This window comes from Saccopteryx bilineata, chromosome 1 (assembly GCF_036850765.1).
Source record: "Saccopteryx bilineata isolate mSacBil1 chromosome 1, mSacBil1_pri_phased_curated, whole genome shotgun sequence".
Classification (NCBI taxonomy): domain Eukaryota; kingdom Metazoa; phylum Chordata; class Mammalia; order Chiroptera; family Emballonuridae; genus Saccopteryx; species Saccopteryx bilineata.
In genome coordinates this window covers 246,088,283-246,107,896 of record NC_089490.1, presented here as the reverse complement: position 1 = coordinate 246,107,896, position 19,614 = coordinate 246,088,283, and the positions used below count along the sequence as shown (strand labels likewise).

The following is a 19,614-nucleotide window of genomic DNA, read 5'->3' as shown; positions in this document are numbered from 1 at the left end:
ATCAGCTCCCAAATGTCAGATGTCATAATGAATTGGCTTTTCAACTTTTCAAGACATTTATTTGCTTTCCTTGCTTCTAAAATGTCAGAAGGCTCTTGATAAGAAAGCTGTGCAAACTATGCTATTTATATAATGTATTTATTTATTTTACAGCAATCATCATACTTAACGGACAATTCTTCCGAAGCTTGTTTTATATGTAAAGCCTGTGTTCTTTGTTTGATATTCTAATTGTTCAGACTGAATCAGCTTTTAGGTAACTAATCAATAAAACCAAAACCTCCCAATATAGCACATTTGACATGATTGATCTCACGACTTCTAGTACCGAAATTTGTGTTTTAAGAAAATGTCAGTATAACAGTGGTGATTATGGGAGGGAAAAGAAGGTGGAGGAGGTGGAGGAGAGTAGAGGGGGATAAATGGTGATGGAGGGAGACTTGACTTGGGGTGGTGAACACACAGTGCAATATAGAGATGAGATATTATAGAATTGTACACCTGACACCTATATAATTTTATTAACCAACGCCACTCCATTAATTCAATAAAAAATAAAAATAAGTGAAAATGTTTTATCAGTCTTATAAGGTCAAAAAATGTCAGTTTAGTGCTTAATTAATCTCTTATTTTTAATTTGCCTTTTGTTCCAGACACACAGCTGTTCCATTGCCCTTTTGAAAGTGAGGGTTGAGTCACTAATAAAAGCATTTCAAGGCTCATTGAATTTTTCTTTGTTAACATCTCAATCTAGCAAAACTGACATAAGAATTGCACCTTGTATCTCAAGGAATGCTATTAGAAAGCAGGATTAAAAATGGACTGTGTTACCTCTCTTCTGTTTTAATCAATGCTCAAATGAAAATGCTCATTGTTGAAAGTACAGAAATTAAACCATAGATTGTGCAGTGGTTGGCTGATTTACTTACGTAATCATTTATTCAGCATATTTCTAGAGTCTCCACCCAGGACGACTAAGCTGGGCAAAAAACACATGGATAATAACTAAAGCACAGTTTCCGGCTTCAAGGAGTTAGAATTTAAGGTGGGAAGAGGCTAGATCATAGCCATAGGTAATAACTCGATAGGTCACAGACTATGTCTCCTTATGTCTCCTTTGTGTCCTTAATGTCTCCTTCTGGACATGCCTTTCATATTAAATTTCTGAAATTCTAAAACTGAATAATACACGAGTAATTCTTGAAAAACCCACCTAAACTACGATCTACTGTAGCTCTCCCAGACTCCTCCCTCTCTGTTCAGCTCACTCTACCATTCAGCTTCTATCCTGCAATTCGCTTGTGCTGCTTCTATTTTAATGTGTCCACTTCCGTGAGGCAGGGCACAGTACCCTAATACGTTCCACAATACACACAGACACGGATTTCTAACGGTGACCCTCAGCAAAATGGCTGTCTGGATTGCTCCTTTTTCAGCAAAAGGAGCAATATTTCCCCATTTTCTTCTCTTCCTCTTCCCCCTCTTCCTTTGTTTTCATGACTTTTCTCAGCCTCTTTAATGTCGACCATCCCCAGCTTCCCATTCGCCTCACCCCAATCCCTGCCTTTTCTCTTTAGGCTCAACGTCATTCAAAATCTCAGGGAAGCTCCCTTTGTCAACTAAGTCAGGAGAACAATATTTTTTAGAATCTGCAGGTGGTACATGGACATCGGTTTCTCCTACCCTCTACTCCTGCCCTTGCCAACCAAGTAGAAATAAATATTTTTTATAAAATTAATTAAAATCCACATAGATATATGAAAAACATGTAAAATGTTGTCTCTTCTATCTGGCTGTCTCCATACTGACCTGTGATCTTAGGTGAGGCCGCAGATCTATGAAATCATCAGGTGCAAAGATGACATAAGAGCACACATTGTCTTAAGACTGAAGGTGGTCAGCCTCCCTCATCTGCCCCCGAGATGTCAGCAAGAAAGGTGCTCTCTCTTTTTCCTGGTTAAGGACTGCTTGGGTCACGCAATTTATTCCCCATCCGAGACAACCAGTAAGTAACCTAAGAAATTATTTTTTCCCTTCCTACTTTAAAAAAAGAGTATCAACATTTTTCTACCTGAAATATCTTTTATAGAGAATACTTCTGTCCTGGCCTGATGGAATCCAGGCTTAACTATTACACTAAAATGATGCTTTAAGTGAAATATTAGTTATATGTTTCAGGAAAGGAGTGCCTTTCTTTTAAGCAATTCTCTATTTTGAGTGGGTGCCAGAAAAAATAAGTCTAAAATATGGAGTAAATCTATTGTAAGAATCCTAGGAAAAGAAGAAAATATCATTGTTTAGTAGAATTCATGACTGTATCACCTTTTCGGATCTCATTCTAAAAGAAAATAAATATACTTATTGCTTTTCTTTTAAAGAGATTTGGGGGCCCTGGCTGGTTGGCTCAGTGGTAGAGCATCGGCCTGGTGTGCAGGAGTCCCGGGTTCAATTCCCAACCAGGGCACACAGGAGAAGCACCCATCTGTTTCTGCACCCCTCCCCCTCTCCTTCCTCTCTGTCTCTCTCTTCCCCTCCCGCAGCCGAGGCTCCATTGGAGCAAAGTTGGCCCGGGCGCTGGGGATGGCTCCATGGCCTCTGCCTCAGGCACTAGAATGGCTCTGGTTGCAACAGAGCAATGCCCCAGATGGACAGAGCATCACCCCCTGGTGGGCATGCCGGGTGGATCCCGGTCGGGCTCATGCAGGAGTCTGACTGCTTTCCCGTTTCCAACTTTAGAAAAATTTTTTAAAAATTAAAAAAAAAAGAAATTTTAAAGAGATTTGGGAGATGTCTTTTATTAGAAATGTGTATGCTGCTAGGAAATTAAGGACAATATAATTGTATCACTAAATTGGGTCTGTTGTATTTGACTTCTTTAAACCTCTTAATGAAACTCACTGTAGAAAGTTTATATAGAACGTCTTCAACTCTTATTTAAAGTATGTATTATGTAGTTTTATGTCTTGTCTCTCCAAATATACTTCCTGCTCTTTGAGAAAAGGAACCAAATATTATTTAATCCACAGCATTTGTCTCAGTATGACAGATAATATATCTTCAAGAAGTGGTTGTTGCCTGACCAGGTGGTGGTGCGGTGGACAGAGCATTGGCCTGGGATGCTAAGGACCCAGGTTCAAAGCTCCGAGGTTGCCAGCTTGAGCATGGGGTCGTTGGTGTGATCATGAAGTCTCCAGCTTGAGTGTGGGATCATAGACATGACCCCATAGTTGTTGGCCTAAGCCCAAAGGTTGCTGGCTTGAAACCCAAGTTTGCTGGCTTGAGTCCAAGGTTGCTGGCTTGAGTCCAATGTTGCTGGCTTGAGTCCAATGTTGCTGGCTTGCACAAGGGATCACTCACTCTGCTGGAGACCCTCTTCTGCCCCCCTATCAAGGCACATATGAGAAAGCAATCAATGAACAATTAAGATGCCACAACAAAAAAATGATGCTTATCTCTCTCCCTTCCTTCCTGATTGTCCCTGTCTGCCCTTGCCCCCACCACCCTCACTAAAAGAACAAAGAAATGGTTGTTAAATAACTTTAAATAACTTGAGAAACTAGAGTTGAGAAACTGTAGGAGTTAGCATAATATAGCCTGGAGGAGAAATAGTTGGGCCAGTAAGAAAAAGCCATTCCTTAAGGATTAGTATCCTTCAAAGGAAAAAAATCAATTGAGTGTAAAAAAAAAAAAAAAAAAAGAAGAAGAAGGTTTGCTTTGTACACAGAGAAAAATATTCAATCTACCTGTTTTTAAAAGTAAAAATGTTTATTTATTAAATGTGTAATACACTTAAAAGAAAATAAGCTACTGTAGTTCTCAAAACATGATTGATTAAAGCAAGAAATGTAGGGAAGCAGAAGAATCAAAAAAGTAGCAGATAAGGGGGAAAGCAGGTGAAGGTGAAGGTGAAGGTTAAAGTAGATCATGGCAGGAGTCAGAGGCAGGAGCATGCAGGGCGGAAGTGAGGGTACAGACAAGTGGACATTTCCAAGATGTTGGGTGGTTGCACATTTTAATTGTTTATTCGGGTTGTGAAGCTCAGAGAAAATGACCATTAATCAGCTTAGCCAGCTATTTAATATTTTAAATGACAGTTACTACATTGCCTTAGTAATGAATTAGTTAATTGATCACTCTTCCGTGTTTACCTGCTCGATTCTTGAATCAGAAGCTGCTGCTTTCCACTGCTGCATTATGGGAACAAATACAGCCCCTTGTTCCCATGAAATCACCCCCAGAATCAACCTTTCTTGAGAACTAGCTTGCCATCACCACAACTCATTCCCCAAATTGAGATTCAGAAGGCCTCTATATTCAAATGAAAACTCTTCTGCATCAGAATAGAGAGTCTCATTTGCTGAATGAGGGAAGCAGTATCAATTGAAGGTTGTTAGTCTGATAACGACCACCCATTAAATGACTAGCAGACGATAATGTACTGACTTCCAGGTCCTGGTGATTGGCTATTTGCATTCATCATCTCATTTCATCCTCACAAGGGATCTCATTTTCACTGCTACAATCCAAAAAAAGAGCCAGGGAGCGGGAGGTAGCCTGATGAGATATGCTGTCCTCAGAACCTGCCAGGGAGATCCCAGTGCCACCCAGCCGCTCAGGTCAATGCAACTTCCATATGCAAAGATAACTTCTGTAGCAGGGCCAAAGATAGCTTTATTACTTTATTTTTGAAAGCAGAGAAGCCAGAAACATTGAAGGGGATGAGAGGGTTTTAGAGGGAAAGAAATGAAAAGGCAATTGCTAAGAAAATGTCTCCAGTGGTTTGATGGCTAAAGAACAATTAGGGGCGGGGCTGAGGTGTGTCAGCACCAGGTCACTGGTTTCAAGATGCTTACACCTCAGACCCTCAGAGGCAGAGGTGGAACTGTAGAATTTGTATAAATTTCTTTTCTGTTATCTGTTCTTTCTAGTTAAAATAAAATAAAATAAAATAAAAATATATCTAGTTAAAAAAATAAAATTAAAAAAATATATATATATATCCAAAGAGGAGAGGAGATGATGGCTGTTAGCAGATTAGCTTCTTGTTTTGTTTGAGACTGTGCTTTATAAATAATTCTTTTCTGCACGTAGGAGTCAGAATCCCGGCTCTGACACTTGCTGGCTGTTATCATAAAAATTCATTAGGCAACATCAATTAATTTGTACCTGTAAATAGTCATTTTTTAGGCTACTGAGTTCTGTGTATACAAAGACAGCAACAGCATAAGACCTTTACTTATACTCTGGATTGTTTGTGTAAATGTATGTCGGTCATTCCTGACTTTGATTTGTTTGGTGAGAAGAGAGACTACCCTTGAGCTAAGGGAGATGATGTAGTAGCTTTAGGATGTAAATGTCAGTGATTTTAAAAATCCCAGTTCACTTTTCTTGTATTATTCCTTTCTAAAATGCAATCAATCATCTAATCAGTAGATTATGCTAAAACCTGTGATTACAGTTTAAAAGAAAATGTTTTCTGGGAAGTTTAATGTGCAACTGCACTATTCAAATGGGGGTGAGCTACCAGACATGGGGAAGGGTTTTGGGCTGGGGGGGGGGGTAGGGGGCATGGAAATCGTTGTGTCAGCAGCCGAGGGCTAGAGTCACTACTCCAAAGACTAAAGGGAACCCTGCTTTTCCTGGGAGACAAGGCCAAAGGCAGCAAAGGCAGTGAGATACGGAATGAACCTATTAGTGGGAAAAAAGGTCTTTTCCGGAACGGAACTCTATAAGACACTTAACATACTATCCTTACATGAGAGACAGACAGCTAGATTTACTGCCATAAAACTGGAGCAACTCAGATAAAACTGGTTTAAATATATTAGCAGCCATCTCTCATATAAAAGAACATGAGACACAAGGAATCCCAGCTTGTTTGGAAAATCTTCATGGCGTCACGGAGGACCCAGTCTCCTATTTCCTGATCCATCATCCTCAAGATCTGTGGTTTCCATCCTCAGCCATTACGTCCGAGTTTCAGGCTGTCAGCAAGACAGAGTAAGCCCCAGTTTCTTCTTGTGTAAGAAAACTTTCCAGAAATTTTGCACAAAGCTCTGTATCTATTTTATTGGCTAGAATTTAGGCACATTGTATGAAGATGCAGGACTGGCTGGGCAATTCAGTCTTTTTCTGGGTGGGAGTTCACACCACTACAAATGCTTGACAGATCTTTAGGGACTTGCTCCTGGTATAAATACATTGAAGAGAAGTGTGGGGTGATTTTCACCACATTATACAAAAAAATTACAAAAAGTACAGCTTCATTTTCATTAGAACATGGTTCTGACTGTGCTTTCTGTGGGTGGATAAAGTTGTGCTTGCAGTCGATGATTTTGAAAAAGCTGCTGTCAATAGGAAAAGAACGTTCCGTTTCCTTAGGGCAATCTCCTACTCCAACTCATAGATTTTTTTAAACGGATTGTTTGGAAAACAACTCAGTAGAGCAAGGAAGGGTATTTTTTTCCCCAAGAAATATCCTGAAAGGTCAGAGTGATAAAGGGCTTAACTTCTGACCTACGTTCCAGTGTCCAGCATTGTGTTGGGCCTTCTCTCTACCCCTCAGTCAGCACATACCTTAGGTGATGATGTCATGCTTATATTCCAGTGTCCTTCACTGGTGACTCTCCAGAGCAGGAATGACAGCACAGTGCTAGGAGAATACATGTGTAGTGGGGACTCAATAAATGCCAGCATATTTAACTTCCCCAGGACTGTCCAGAACTCAGCGGATAAGAAAGCAAGTCAGTTGATTTCCCAGCCTAATACAAAGGGCTTATGTCACAGAATCTGAGATGAGATTCACATGTAGGGAGTTTATTAGAGAAATAAAAAATGAGTTTCTAATTTGAGTCCTTCTGGGCAGTGCCCTGCGCACACCCACACTTGATCTATTCTTTTACTTAAAGATTTACAATCTTCCTCTATATTCTCCTCTACTAGCCACTCATGTTTATTTAATTACGTTATGTTTTCCTAGCTTGATGTGGTTCTTGGTCTTTTGACAACCCCCTCCCTCTAAATGAGTGGAAAATTAACACACTCCTTCATTGATAAACTAAAAGTAGTTCCAACAGCAATAAAAATAGAACATGCTAATTAAATGTTAAAGATGATTGGGCAGGTGGGCATGAATGGCAGTCTCCCATAAGACCTGGTCCCATTGCTGAGTCCTCAGGGCCTAAACACCAACCCCCATAATGCATTTGCCATCCTGTTATGTGAAGCATATAAAGCATGAGTGTTTGTTAGCAGGCAATTATTCTAATTAAGAAAGATTAGTCTAATTAGTCCTTAAATGGATTGCCAATTTCCAAAGAATTTAAACACAATAAATAATAAATGGGAAAAATATATTGTGCAAATGATTTTTTCAAAATCCAGAAAGCAATTCCTGCTTATATGTAGAGCATTTTGGCCAACCCTGGAACATAATGTTTTCAACTTGAACTGGAATCAGTTTTATATAACAATGGGAATTGCTATGTTCAGACATGCCAGTAAAAAAAGAAGTACCAATAAAAGACTCATTATATTTATTCAACCTTGAAAAAAAGTATATAGATATGGAAGGAATGGAAGAAAGACACTGAGAAATAAATAAGGTATGATGCAGTAGTATCTATTTTTAAGTAGCTTCATCTAATAACAATTTATTAATATCAAACTATTAGGATATCCAAGTAGAAACTCTGCAGGAATAACAGGATATAATATCTGATTCTACCCTAAAAAAATCTTGAGTGATAAGCTACTTATGAAACAACAGTAAATTGGCAGAATAAGACAAAACACACAAGCCAAATTACAGGAACACCCAGAAACTCTTTATAGGTCAAAGGCAGGAGAGTCTTCTTCTCAGAGCAAAACTCATAGGCCACCATCTGCCCTGTGGTGGCGCAGTAGATAAAGGGTCAACCTGGAACACCGAGGTTGCTGGTTTGACACCACAGGCTTGCCTGGTCAAGGCACATACGGGACTTGATGCTTCCTGCTCCTCCCCCCTTCTCTCTCTCTCTAAAGATGTATAAATAAAAATTTTTAAGAAACCTCATAAACTTCCAAGAAAGGTTAAATAATTTTAACTGAAGCTAAAACTTCAAGGAGTCAGCTCATCCTGCACTCAAGCTCCAGTTCCCACCTCCCTCCCCAAACCCAATCTTACTCCCTTACTGCTCTCATCAGACCAGCATATTTAACCTCCCCAGGACCATCCAGAACTCAGTGGATAACAAAGCAAGCAAGTTGGCTTCCCTGCCTAATACAAAGGGCTTATGTCACGGAATTCTGAGATGAGATTCACATGGGAGTTTATTAGGGAATGTTCCTGGGATCAGCAGTGGGGAGAAGGAATCAGAAGTCTAGAGAGGGGGAGTTGGGGCCATGATGCATTCAGTGCAAGATCTCAGCCAACCCCACTGGAAGTCCCAAATTTAGCTGGGAGTCCTTAACAGTTGTTTCAGGTTGGATCAATAGGCCCAGGCCATTACTATCCCCAGTCGACTACTCAGTGGATCAAGCCACCCTGAGAAAGGGTTGTGATCTTAGGCAAGGTTGGCTCTCTTCAGTCAAGGGCAGACATCTCTCCACAGCTTGGGTGTTACCAAATCAAAGTCCTGTGCCCAATGCTTCAAAAGTCCAAGACCCAAAATATCAGGGTTTGGAATAAAGAAATGATTTTTGATTGAGAAGGCATCAACCAAGAAGATAAGAGAGCCCTGGCCGGTTGGCTCAGCGGTAGAGCGTCAGCCTAGCGTGCGGAGGACCCGGGTTCGATTCCCGGCCAGGGCACACAGGAGAAGCGCCCATTTGCTTCTCCACCCCTCCGCCGCGCTTTCCTCTCTGTCTCTCTCTTCCCCTCCCGCAGCTGAGGCTCCATTGGAGCAAAGACGGCCCGGGCGCTGGGGATGGCTCTGTGGCCTCTGCCTCAGGCGCTAGAGTGGCTCTGGTCGCAACATGGCGACGCCCAGGATGGGCAGAGCATCGCCCCCTGGTGGGCAGAGCATCGTCCCATGGTGGGCGTGCTGGGTGGATCCCGGTCGGGCGCATGCGGGAGTCTGTCTGACTGTCTCTCCCTGTTTCCAGCTTCAGAAAAATGCAAAATAAAATAAAATAAAATAAAATAAAATAAAATAAAATAAAATAAAATAAGAAGATAAGAGACCTAATCGTGTCTCAGATCCATCTTGCTCACTGGACCAGGCCAAGGGTTTTTAAGGAGCTGGAGAACAGGTATGTGGAAATGCTGGTGGGGCAAGTTTGAATTGGAGGAACTTAGAACTTGGCCACTTATGGTAAAGGGATGTCAACACCAGATCTTCCTGGAGAACAGGCTCTTGGCTTCTGAAAGGGTTCAGGTGTTCCAGTTTCAATTATGTCCTGGTCCTTTGGGTCCCTGTGTGTGTTGGGTGAGAGGAGAGTACCAGACTTTGGTTTTCGATGTAGCTGGTTTTCAATCTTCTCTTCTTTGCATATGCTTCAGCTGTGTGACATGTGGTTTTGGTCTGTGGTCTCTGAAAAACAATTCAGCACCTCATCAAACTGAACAGTCCAGCAATTACAGAGGAAATAAATTTTTCAGTCCTGCAGGGGGGAATCAGAGTGGCACAGACCAACATTCATTGGTTATGCATTTTTTTTCATTTAAATTTCCCTAAGTTGATTGATATTTTTAGAATTGTCTTTACTTACTTTCCACATGTACTCAATATATTGATGTCTTCTGAGTAACATAATTAACAATGCTAAGTAATCAAAAGTATTATAACCTTGTAGATGATAAAACTGGAAAGCATTGGGTTATTATACCTTCTTTTTCAAATAGAGTATCTTTTTATTCTCTCTGGCCCAGCTGTTGCTAAGTAATTTACAACTCAAGAAAGGCTAATGGAGGTCTAAACAATGCACAGATGTCTCTGATTTCTTTATGGTGTTCCTCTGGGAGACATTACGGAAGCCATTCCTCAGCTTTGCCTGAGTTCCTTGTGGAGGTCGATCATAGGGGAAGGGAAGTGCATGTGAACAGAAAGTAGTCCCACTCTTCCTATCAGAGGAGGCAACCAGAGGTGCTAGTGTCAAGATACTATTAGAAGTTGGACTTCTGGGAAATTATTTCATTGAGAACTTAACTATGACATATAAGCAACCATTTGTACCACAGAACATGCAGAAATATGCTAGTAGCTTGCTGAGTTTCTCAATCACTTTCTCCATTATTAACAAGTTTCTGTGGGCCCACTAAGAGAGTTAGAAATACAGTAGTAAATACAACAGATACAGCGACTGTTTTCGTAAAGACTATAGCACAGTGAAGGAAACAAACAATCTAACTAAGAAACACCATCAAGTCCACAGTGACACAGGACATAAGCAAGGCTTCTAATCTCCAGGGGGAAGTGACATTTAAACTGAGACCTGAAAAGTGAGTTGGATTTAGACTTTTAAAGAAGTCAGGGGCAAGTGTGTCTTAAGTAAAAGGAATGACATGTGCAAAGGTCCAGAGGAAATGGGAGAATGACATACTTTAGAAAATGACCAAATAACACTTTTTTCAAGGGCGATATTGAGGGGAAGGAGTTGGAAGTCACAGGGGAGGGAGGTACTGAATCATGAAGGAAACTGTAAACCACATTAAAGGGTTTGGACTTTATTGTCCAAGGGACATAGAGAAGCCATTGCAAGATTTAAAGCAGAGAGAAGGTGTGACCACAGTTTAATTTTATTAAAATTACTTTGGTGGCAGTGTGGAGAGTAAACTGCGGAGAGCAAAACTGCAGGTAGAAATCAGGAAGGAGGAAAGAGATAATGATGGTCTTCATCAGGGCACAGTATTGGAGATGGAGAGAAGTGATTAGTGAAGAGATAATTGGCAATTGGAATATGAGTGCTTAATGATTGTTTGAATCATGCGGGGAAGGGGAGGGAAGTCAGGGAGCATTCCCAGGTTCCTGATGAGGTAATTCAATGAAGACTATTACCATTTGCTGTGTGTGTCGAGAAAGGCTGGGAGAAGGAAAGATTCAGGATGGAGCTGACAGGTTCACTTTTGCACTCGTTCTTTGAAGTCGAAATACCTTTGAGACATTGAAAGGTAGCTTTTCAGTAGCAATTGAACATCACTCTGGAGACTCCCTGGAGTAGAGCTGTACATTAAATTCATGTGAAAGATGAGAGTGACCAGGGAAAGTTCAGAAACCAACAAGAGTAGCAGACTTAGGACTGAGCCATGAAGAAAGTCAACGTTCTAGGATCAGGCAGAGAACAAAGAGTCACAAATGCATCTGAGAAAAAGCACGGGAAGAGGTAGGAGGGAACTGTGGAGAGTTAAAGGCAGGCATAATTCGCTGAGGACCAGTCTGCATCTTTTTCCTAGAACTTTTCCAGTCTCCCAGGCATTTCACTATTACCATATGGTTGAGTTCTAACTAAAGCAATAGGAGCAAAAGTGATGTTCAAAGCTGACACATAAAAATCTCCCTTAATGATCTCTCTCTTCTCCTTCTTGTGGTTCAATGTCAACCCTAGAGGAAGCTGGAAAACTTCCTCATCCCCTGGAAGAAAACATTATTGGACTTCACATGAGTAAGTAGTAAACTTTTTGTGTTAAGCTGCTGAGATTTGGGGGTTTATCTGCTGCAGCAGAAGAATGACATTTACTTATATAGTGTGGAATCCCAGAAGGCAAGAAAAGAGACTATTTCAAAGAGGATGGAGCATTCTACAATGTCAAATGGCTGCTGAGAAACCAAGCAATTAAATACTGAAAAGGGTCTCTTAGGTTGAGCAACATATAGGTCCTGAGTGACTTGCATGTATCAATATTTGCAAATGAAGATCTTTGGGATAAACTGAAGCATATCTACTATCTTGATGGTGGTGGTTGTTTTAAAGCTATTTCTGCATTCATAAATCAAAAGTAATTAGTTTGACAAATTTTGTGTATGGAGTGTTTCGTCATTTTTTCAGTCCAATAAGACGTCTGAGATTGGTTCCAATCTGGCAGAGAAAACCCTGAACTCTATACTAATCAGTTCATCAGTCAGTGGCTGGTTTGACTGACTACAACAACCACACCTGTTGTGAATTCTCTGAATTTTCTAAATCAGTGATTTAAACCTAAATTTTATACACACAGTAAGCCTTAGTGTGTTTAACAGGCGTAAGGACCTTGTTTAAAATGTAGAGGCCTAACCCCCCACATCTAAATATTCTAATTCAGTAAATAGACTGGGGTCTGAGAACTCACCTTTTTTAACCAGTGCCTCAACTAATTCTGGTCAGCTTAGTCCTTAGCCCACACCTCGCTAATCAGTGATACACATCTATTGAAATGCTTTAAAATTTATTTTCAGAAAAGAAACTAGCACTAAGCCTCAGGTACTTAGCACCAAAGTGAAAATTTGAAAAACAAAATTAGAAAAGTGTTTTTGTCTAAATAAAATGGAAGGGGGAGTTGCAAAAGGCAATGTCGCATTTTCCGCCCTTCTACATTTACAGCATTATTTTCTCCATTTTTATACAGTACATTGTTCCCTGTAAAGCCAGTAGCAATGGCCACCATCACAGCTGTCTGGCTTGTATAGGTTCGCATTTGATTCCAACAGATGGTAATGAAACAACGGAGCCAAGAACTGGTGGGCCATTACCTTTAATCCTAGCTCGCACCCAACAGGTGAGAAATACACACAGTGGGGAAACACTTCCCTTCCATTCAGGGCTCCCAAAGCCACTGACTCATCCAAGTTTCCTAGAATCAAAGATTTCTACCTCACCAGCCTTATTCACCTCTGTTCCCCATCTCCTTCTCTCTGCACAAACTGGCTTCTCCTTCAGCACTCTGCCATCTTGGCTGCTTCTCCTCTGCAATGCTAATTTCAAAAACAGAGAAAGAGAGAGAGAGAGAAAGAGAGAGAGAGAGAGAGAGAGAGAGAGAGAGCGAGCCCCTGGTCTCCCTTATTTTATAGTGTAGAAATTAAAGCCTTTAAGCCAGTATACAAATAAGGAAGTCTCTGATACAAAGTCACTTATCTGAGGCATAAATGGGATTCCTCATAAGAGTGCAACATGACTGTTCCTCATATCATGCAACAGTTAAGGGTGTGGGGAAAAGCTTAGTGTTGAGAAGATCTTAGTTTTAAAAGGGTGGGAAAGACTTAGTCTTAAAACTAAGCCTTGGGCTATAATGACTTTGCCAGTTTATAGCCTTTCTCCCATACTCCATGCAAACTATAAGTGAGCAAACATATATATCATATTTATAAACTTATTTGACCTACGTTTCCTCACTGTGAACTTTTAAATAAGATGTTAATTCAATGATGACATTTTCTTCCTTCAGAGCCCCAGAATGCAATTAGCAGGTAACATGCAAGCTCCTGTAGTACTTGATGCATTATGAACGCATGAAAACAAGAATGGTTTTTACTAAGCCTCAGATGTACAGAAAGGCAGTCGAGGACAATATCACCTCCGTGTTACATTCTGCCTGAAGCCTGTGCTGTATGCAGCTCCCACAAAGCCTGTTTACCATTAAAATTTCATTTACTCCCATTAAATCAATATCTGAGAGAGTTTATCCACAGAAATGTCATGTAGAGGAGTAAGCAACTGAGACGTTAAGAAGCTTGTGTACAAAAGGTTTATGCAAAAAGTGTCCATATTCAATGTCTGGTCTGGTTTTGTGCAGAATTTACCTCTGTAGCTAATCCACTCTGGAAAAGGAAGGAGGGAGGGAGAGAGAGAAGGAGAGAGAGAGGGAGGGAGGGAAAGTAAGGTATGAAGGAAGGAAGGGAGGGAGGGAGGGAGGGAGGGAGGGAGGGAGGGAGGGAGGAAGGAAGGAAGGAAGGAAGGGAGGAAGGAAAGAAAGAAGGGAATAATTTAGCATAAAGGACAGTATAGCAAGTCTTCAGGCCACTAAACCAGCCACTAGATTGTACTAAGGAAAAACATTTGAGACTTTTTAGCTTTATCTTTTCAACCTCTTCAGATATCATTAAAGTTCCGTTTTAATTAACTGTGAAAAAGGTTACTTTTGATCATTTCAAACAATGACTACAATGGGCCAGTTTGTTTGTATTTCGGGCTGACATCATTTTCTAATTACCAATTGCATATGAGTTGATTTGCATTTAAAATACATGCTGTATTGGAACAGACTGTAAATGTAATTTTAAAATCCAGGGACTTTGAGAATTGCGCTATAATAAATAGTGTATTAGCCTGACCAGGCAGTAGCGCAGTGGATAGAGTGACGGCCTGGGATGCTGAGGACCCAGCTTAAAAACCCCAGGTCCCCAGCTTGAGTGTAGGCTTATCCAGCTTGAGCGCAGGGTTGCTGGGGTCATAGACATGACCCCATGGTCGCTGGCTTGAAGCCCAAGGTCGCTGGCTTGAAGTCCAAGATTGCTGGCTTGAGCAAGGGGTCACTGGCTCAACTGCAGCCTCCAGTCAAGATACATATGCAAATACAATCAATGAACAACTAAAGTGTAGTAGCAAAAATAGATGTTTCTCATCTCTCTCCTTTCCTGTCTGTCTGTCCTGTCTGTCCCTCTCACTAAAAAAATAAATGTAAAGCCAGTAGCCACGGCCACTATCACAGCCGCCTGGCCCATGCAGGTTCGCATTGGATTCGGACCATCGGTAAAGAAACAACGGAGCCAAAAACTGATGGGCTGTCATCTTTAATTCTAGCTTGCACCCGGCGGGCAAGTAAAAATACACACTAGGCTCTAAAACCCACTCACATTCAGTGCTCACAAAGCTACTGACTTATCCAAGTATCCTAGAATCAAAGGTTTCTAGCTCACCAGACTTATTCTCCTTAGTTCCCCATCTCCTTCCTTCTCCAGCGTCAAACTGCACAAACTGGCCTCTCACTCAGCACTCTGCCATCTTGGCTGCTTCTCCTGGCCTCCTCCACGTGGCCTTTCTCTGCTTTCTGCTCTGCTCTCTCTTCTAATGCTAATAATCCCAGGAACCGAGAGCGCAAACTCTCGTTTTGCCCCATTTTATAGTGTAGAAATCCAAACCCTTAATCTAATATACATAATAGGGAAGTCTCTAATACAAAGTCACTTCTCTGAGGCATGATAGGATTGTACCACCTCATACCAAAAAGGGTGGGACAGGCTTAATCCCAAAACCAAGGCTACAAGGATTCTGCCTGCCCCCCAACACACATTAATATCACCTGGGGCGACAGCCTCCACATGGGTAGTGCCACTTTAACAAAGTGAGTATAATACATTTTATCTGCCCAACAATAAATAAATAAATAAACGAGGTCTTAGAAGTCCACCCCCTTCCCATATTCTTTTAAAAGTGGCTTGAGCTCAATTATTCAGAGCTAAAAACACTGATCTTATTAGAAGTTGGGAATGGCGTGTGCGATGGTGCACCCTGGTGGTAAGCAAAGGGCGGCCAGACTTGGTGTATTTGATTAATATACTCACCACAGAAAGCAGCTCTATTGTTTTAAGTTTCTTTGTATCTCAGGCAGTAATAAACAAATAATACTCCGCTCTGAGCTTTCTCAGAGGACATTCTTTCGTTGTGTTTTTTCCTTCCTTTGGTCATCACTCATTGCTTGTTTTCTTCCTTTCTCATTTCTCCTTCAAAACTGGGAAAAAATAAAAGAAAGAAGGAAAATGTGAAAGATTTCTACTGTCTTAAAAGCAGAAACTGTTCTCCTGAAAATTTTAGGTCAAAGATCCTTAGAGGGGAACTAATGGGAATGCGCTATTATAATAAACAGCAGTCTCGAATACCTTGTGAACCCTCTTTTTTTAGTTAAATATTTATTAAAGTATATCATATGTACAGAGAAGTGAGCATATCCAAAGAGTACAACTCAATAAAATTTCACAAAGTGAATATACCTGCATGACCAGCACTCCGATGAAGAAATAAAATATTATCAGCTCTCAGAAGCCCTCTAGTTCCCCTGCCAACCACCCCACACCCTGTAGGAAATGTCATCCTGACTTCTCACTCTATACCATGAATGTAATTTTTAGTGGCTTTCCAACAGTCTATGAATAGACCATATTTTATGTAACCATTTCCCATTTTTCTAATGTTGGACCTGGAAGATGCTTTTTTATTTTTAACCACAACACCCTCTGGGCATACATCTTTGTTGTGGACCCTCTTAAGGATAACAGACATGCTCCTATAGACCGCTGGTCACACCCACTCTTCCTGCTCTTTGTTGGGAAGTAATTATCACAAGATAAAAGGGAAAACCAAGGACTGCTGTGGATAAGACATCAACTGCTGTGCTGGCCACAAGAAAAGAAATCTTGTCATGTTTTCGGCTTTTGTTCTGTGAGCTCTGCAGCCGCAGCCTCCACAGAGCAGAACCACGCTCTGAGACTCCCAATGACAGAAAAGTCACAATGTAAAACCTAGCTCACCTCACTCTGCCTCTCCACAATCAGAGGCTATACAAGTGTCTTTCAAAGGGATAGTTTTTTGAGATCCTACATCTTATCTTTCAACCTACAGGTTGGGGCAAAAGTAAGAGAAATATGAGAAATAACACAATAATAATCCATAAATAATAATACAAGAATAAACTTTGTGTTTTGCGATGCACAGCTGTAAGCCTACTTTCTTAGACTAAGTGGGGACTTGCTGAGTTGTGCATAGGTGATGTAGATGGGACATCAACAGTGTTAGCTGTGATCATTAAGAAAAGAGAAGGCAACAGATCCCAGGAGAACACAGAGCTCAACCCCTTTTCAAATTAAGGGAAATCTAGTGGAGGAAAGAGCATCCCACCACAATGTACTTAGGGAAGGACGGCCCATTTGGACACATTTTGAATCCCCTGGTCCTTGCAACCATTTCCCATGGCCTCACCACTTGATAGGTGAATCATCACTGTCTTATGTCTTCTACATAAGATTTCATTTGTCTTATGTCTCCTACACTCCCTGAGCACCAGAACTCTATATAATAGTGTCAAGATTCTGGTCGCATGATCCCTGAGGCCATATTTCTTTTTCTTTTTCTTTTTTTTTTTTTTTGAGGTCAGTTAAAATTGTCAGATCTAATGAATAAAACCAAGTCCTCATCTGGCTGATGTCTCTATTACATTTGGCCTAAGTGTCCAATCTCTCAGAAGCGATCCCCTCACGTCTTTTTTTGTGGCCTTCCACCCACAGCTCTCTCTCCCATCTTCACTCTGATTGCATGTCCCTTCATTTCCACCTCTCTCAGCAGGACAGCCCTGTCTTCTTATCCACGAGCGCTACATGCAAGCATTTCTGCAGCTCTGTAGCATGAACCTGCTGTGGTTTTGGCTTGGCATGAGGTCAGAGCTGACATGAGGTCATGTTGGCATGGCCATTTGATCCAGTGTACAACACCGTATGGTCACACAATCACCAACCACATTGCTTAAGGGAAATATCTAGGGTAGAAAATCTGCCGAACTGTGGTCGAGCTAAAGGAGGGAGTGACTTCGCGCCAGGTCTATACCAAGTCTAATCAGTTATAGATAGCGATGGGCATGCTACCCAAACGGTAGGCCCCATGGGGAGCACTGGGTGAAGGCCAACAGGCTGCTAGTTTATGACATAAGCATTCTTCACCCTGGGCCCCCAACCCATCTCTCTCACAACCATTGCTTACCTGTCGTCAGTCTCCCGCCCTGCCCTTTGCTTCATCCACAGAGGACGTTTTGCACTTTTGCCCTACTTTTTCATGCCTCTGCCAAGGTCGTTCTGTCACTCTGAAATGTCCTTTACCATTTCCTTGTCTGCTAAAATGATCTTTTAAGTTCTAGCTTCACCTTCCCTGGGATAACGTCCCCTACTTTTGCGGGCACCGGTGTTCACCTCTATGTTCCAATTCTCCTGTGTGCTCACTTCCATTTTAGTAGTTCCTATGCCCTACAGGCCCTATTTATCAATACAGCTATCATAGTCACACAATTTTTTTCACTTTGAAGAAGATAATGTGATTTAGGCCTAACTCAACCAGTGAATAGTTGCTGAGTAGTTACTGGGCATTTTTCTGTCTGCTCAGTTTTATGTGGCCTGCTTTAAAGTCTAGATAGAGAAGGCCTGTTTTCATGAAAATATGCCATTGTGACTGATTTATTTTTAATTGAAAAAATGATCTCAATTTGGCCTTAAAGAAGAATCCTCCTCCTTGGGTTGGGTCTCACAAAGGCAGAAACTCCATTCGAGCTATCTGTGTGGCTTTGAGCAGCTTAGTAGGCTTTTTGTTTTTTAGCTGCAGAATTTATTTAATTAATCTTTACTTAGTACTGACTCTAGATCTGTAGTGGTCTAAGTACTATGATACAAAACAAAAACAAAAACCCCAAAAGAGCTGTTTATGCCTTCAACAAACTCATAAGGAAAGGGGGACATTCATAAACAATTATGATGCAGTTTTATAACAGTTAGGACTAAGATCTCTTTCATGATTAAAGTTATGTGACTCTATGAGTTTTAATTAAGTTGTAAGTAGTTTACATGTAAATGAGTGTCTTTGAAGACCTTATTCTCTTAAGGATTTAAAATATGCATCTGTACAATTTGTTTACATTTCTAATTCGTAATTGGCTGTTTTGAAATCTCTTCTCATAAGACTCTAAAACTGTAAGTGGTTGGGGATGCATCTGCTCCAATCCCTTCTTGTACAGACGAGAAAACTGACACATGGAGAGGCTGAGGGACTCACCTTCCATCGGACAGCTTGTCACTGGCAAAGGCAGACCAGACCGGCAGGTCCCACACTTCACGCACCTGCTTGCCTATAAAGACGATTCATCCTGGTACCTCTTTGCCCGCTGAGGTGCCCTGTCGGTTTCATTGCATTTTGTTTACCTTCTCCAAAATTATTACTGTGCCATTTTGAGGAGTAGATCTTTAGTCTTCACATATTTTGAAAATTATACAGTGAAAATGTTGATACGTGCTCCTTTGGCCAGGGAAGGAGGTCCGTAACTAGATCCTCACTAAGACACAGTTACAAATTCTGTTTCTACAGTGTGTCTGTAAAGTCATGGTGCACTTTTGACCGGTCACAGGAAAGCAACAAAAGACGATAGAAATGTGAAATCTGCACCAAATAAAAGGAAAACCCTCCCAGTTTCTGTAGGATGATGTGGCAGCATGTGTGCATGAGCAGATGATGACATAACACCGTGAGTACAGCAGAGCAGCCCACGGCCATGCCAGTCAAGATGTGGATAGTACAGAGGAAAGTTCAGTGTGTTCTGTGGTTCGCTAAATTCGAATCTGTGACCAAAGTGCAACGTGAATGTCGGCGCATTTATAACGAAGCGCCACCACATATGAATAATATTATTTGGTGGGATAAGCAGTTGAAGGAAACCAGCAGTTTGGTGGAGAAACCCTGTTCTGGTAGGCCATCAGTCAGTGAGGAGTCTATAGAGGCTATACGGGATAGCTACCTAAGGAGCCCTAAAAAAATCTGTGCATGAGCCCACATCGAACTGCACTGAATAAGTATGAAACTGGGAGAGTTTTCCTTTTATTTGGTGCAGATTTCACATTTCTATCGTCTTTTGTTGCTTTCCTGTGACCTGTCAAAAGTGCATCATGACTTTATGGACACACTGTATTTGGTTGTTTC

General features: G+C 41.2%; 1 long non-coding RNA gene across 1 annotated transcript in view; it reads right to left on the bottom strand.

Moving 5' to 3' along the window:
* Window positions 1-9,033: 9,033 nt before the first annotated feature.
* LOC136311123 (uncharacterized) overlaps window positions 9,034-19,614 on the bottom strand; it is a 43,479-nt gene continuing 32,898 nt past the window's right edge. The window contains exons 3-4 of the long non-coding RNA XR_010726688.1: window positions 15,453-15,619; window positions 9,034-9,512 (exon numbers count right to left, since the gene is read on the bottom strand). This is a non-coding gene — a long non-coding RNA (uncharacterized lncRNA). The remainder of the gene's footprint in view (window positions 9,513-15,452; window positions 15,620-19,614) is intronic.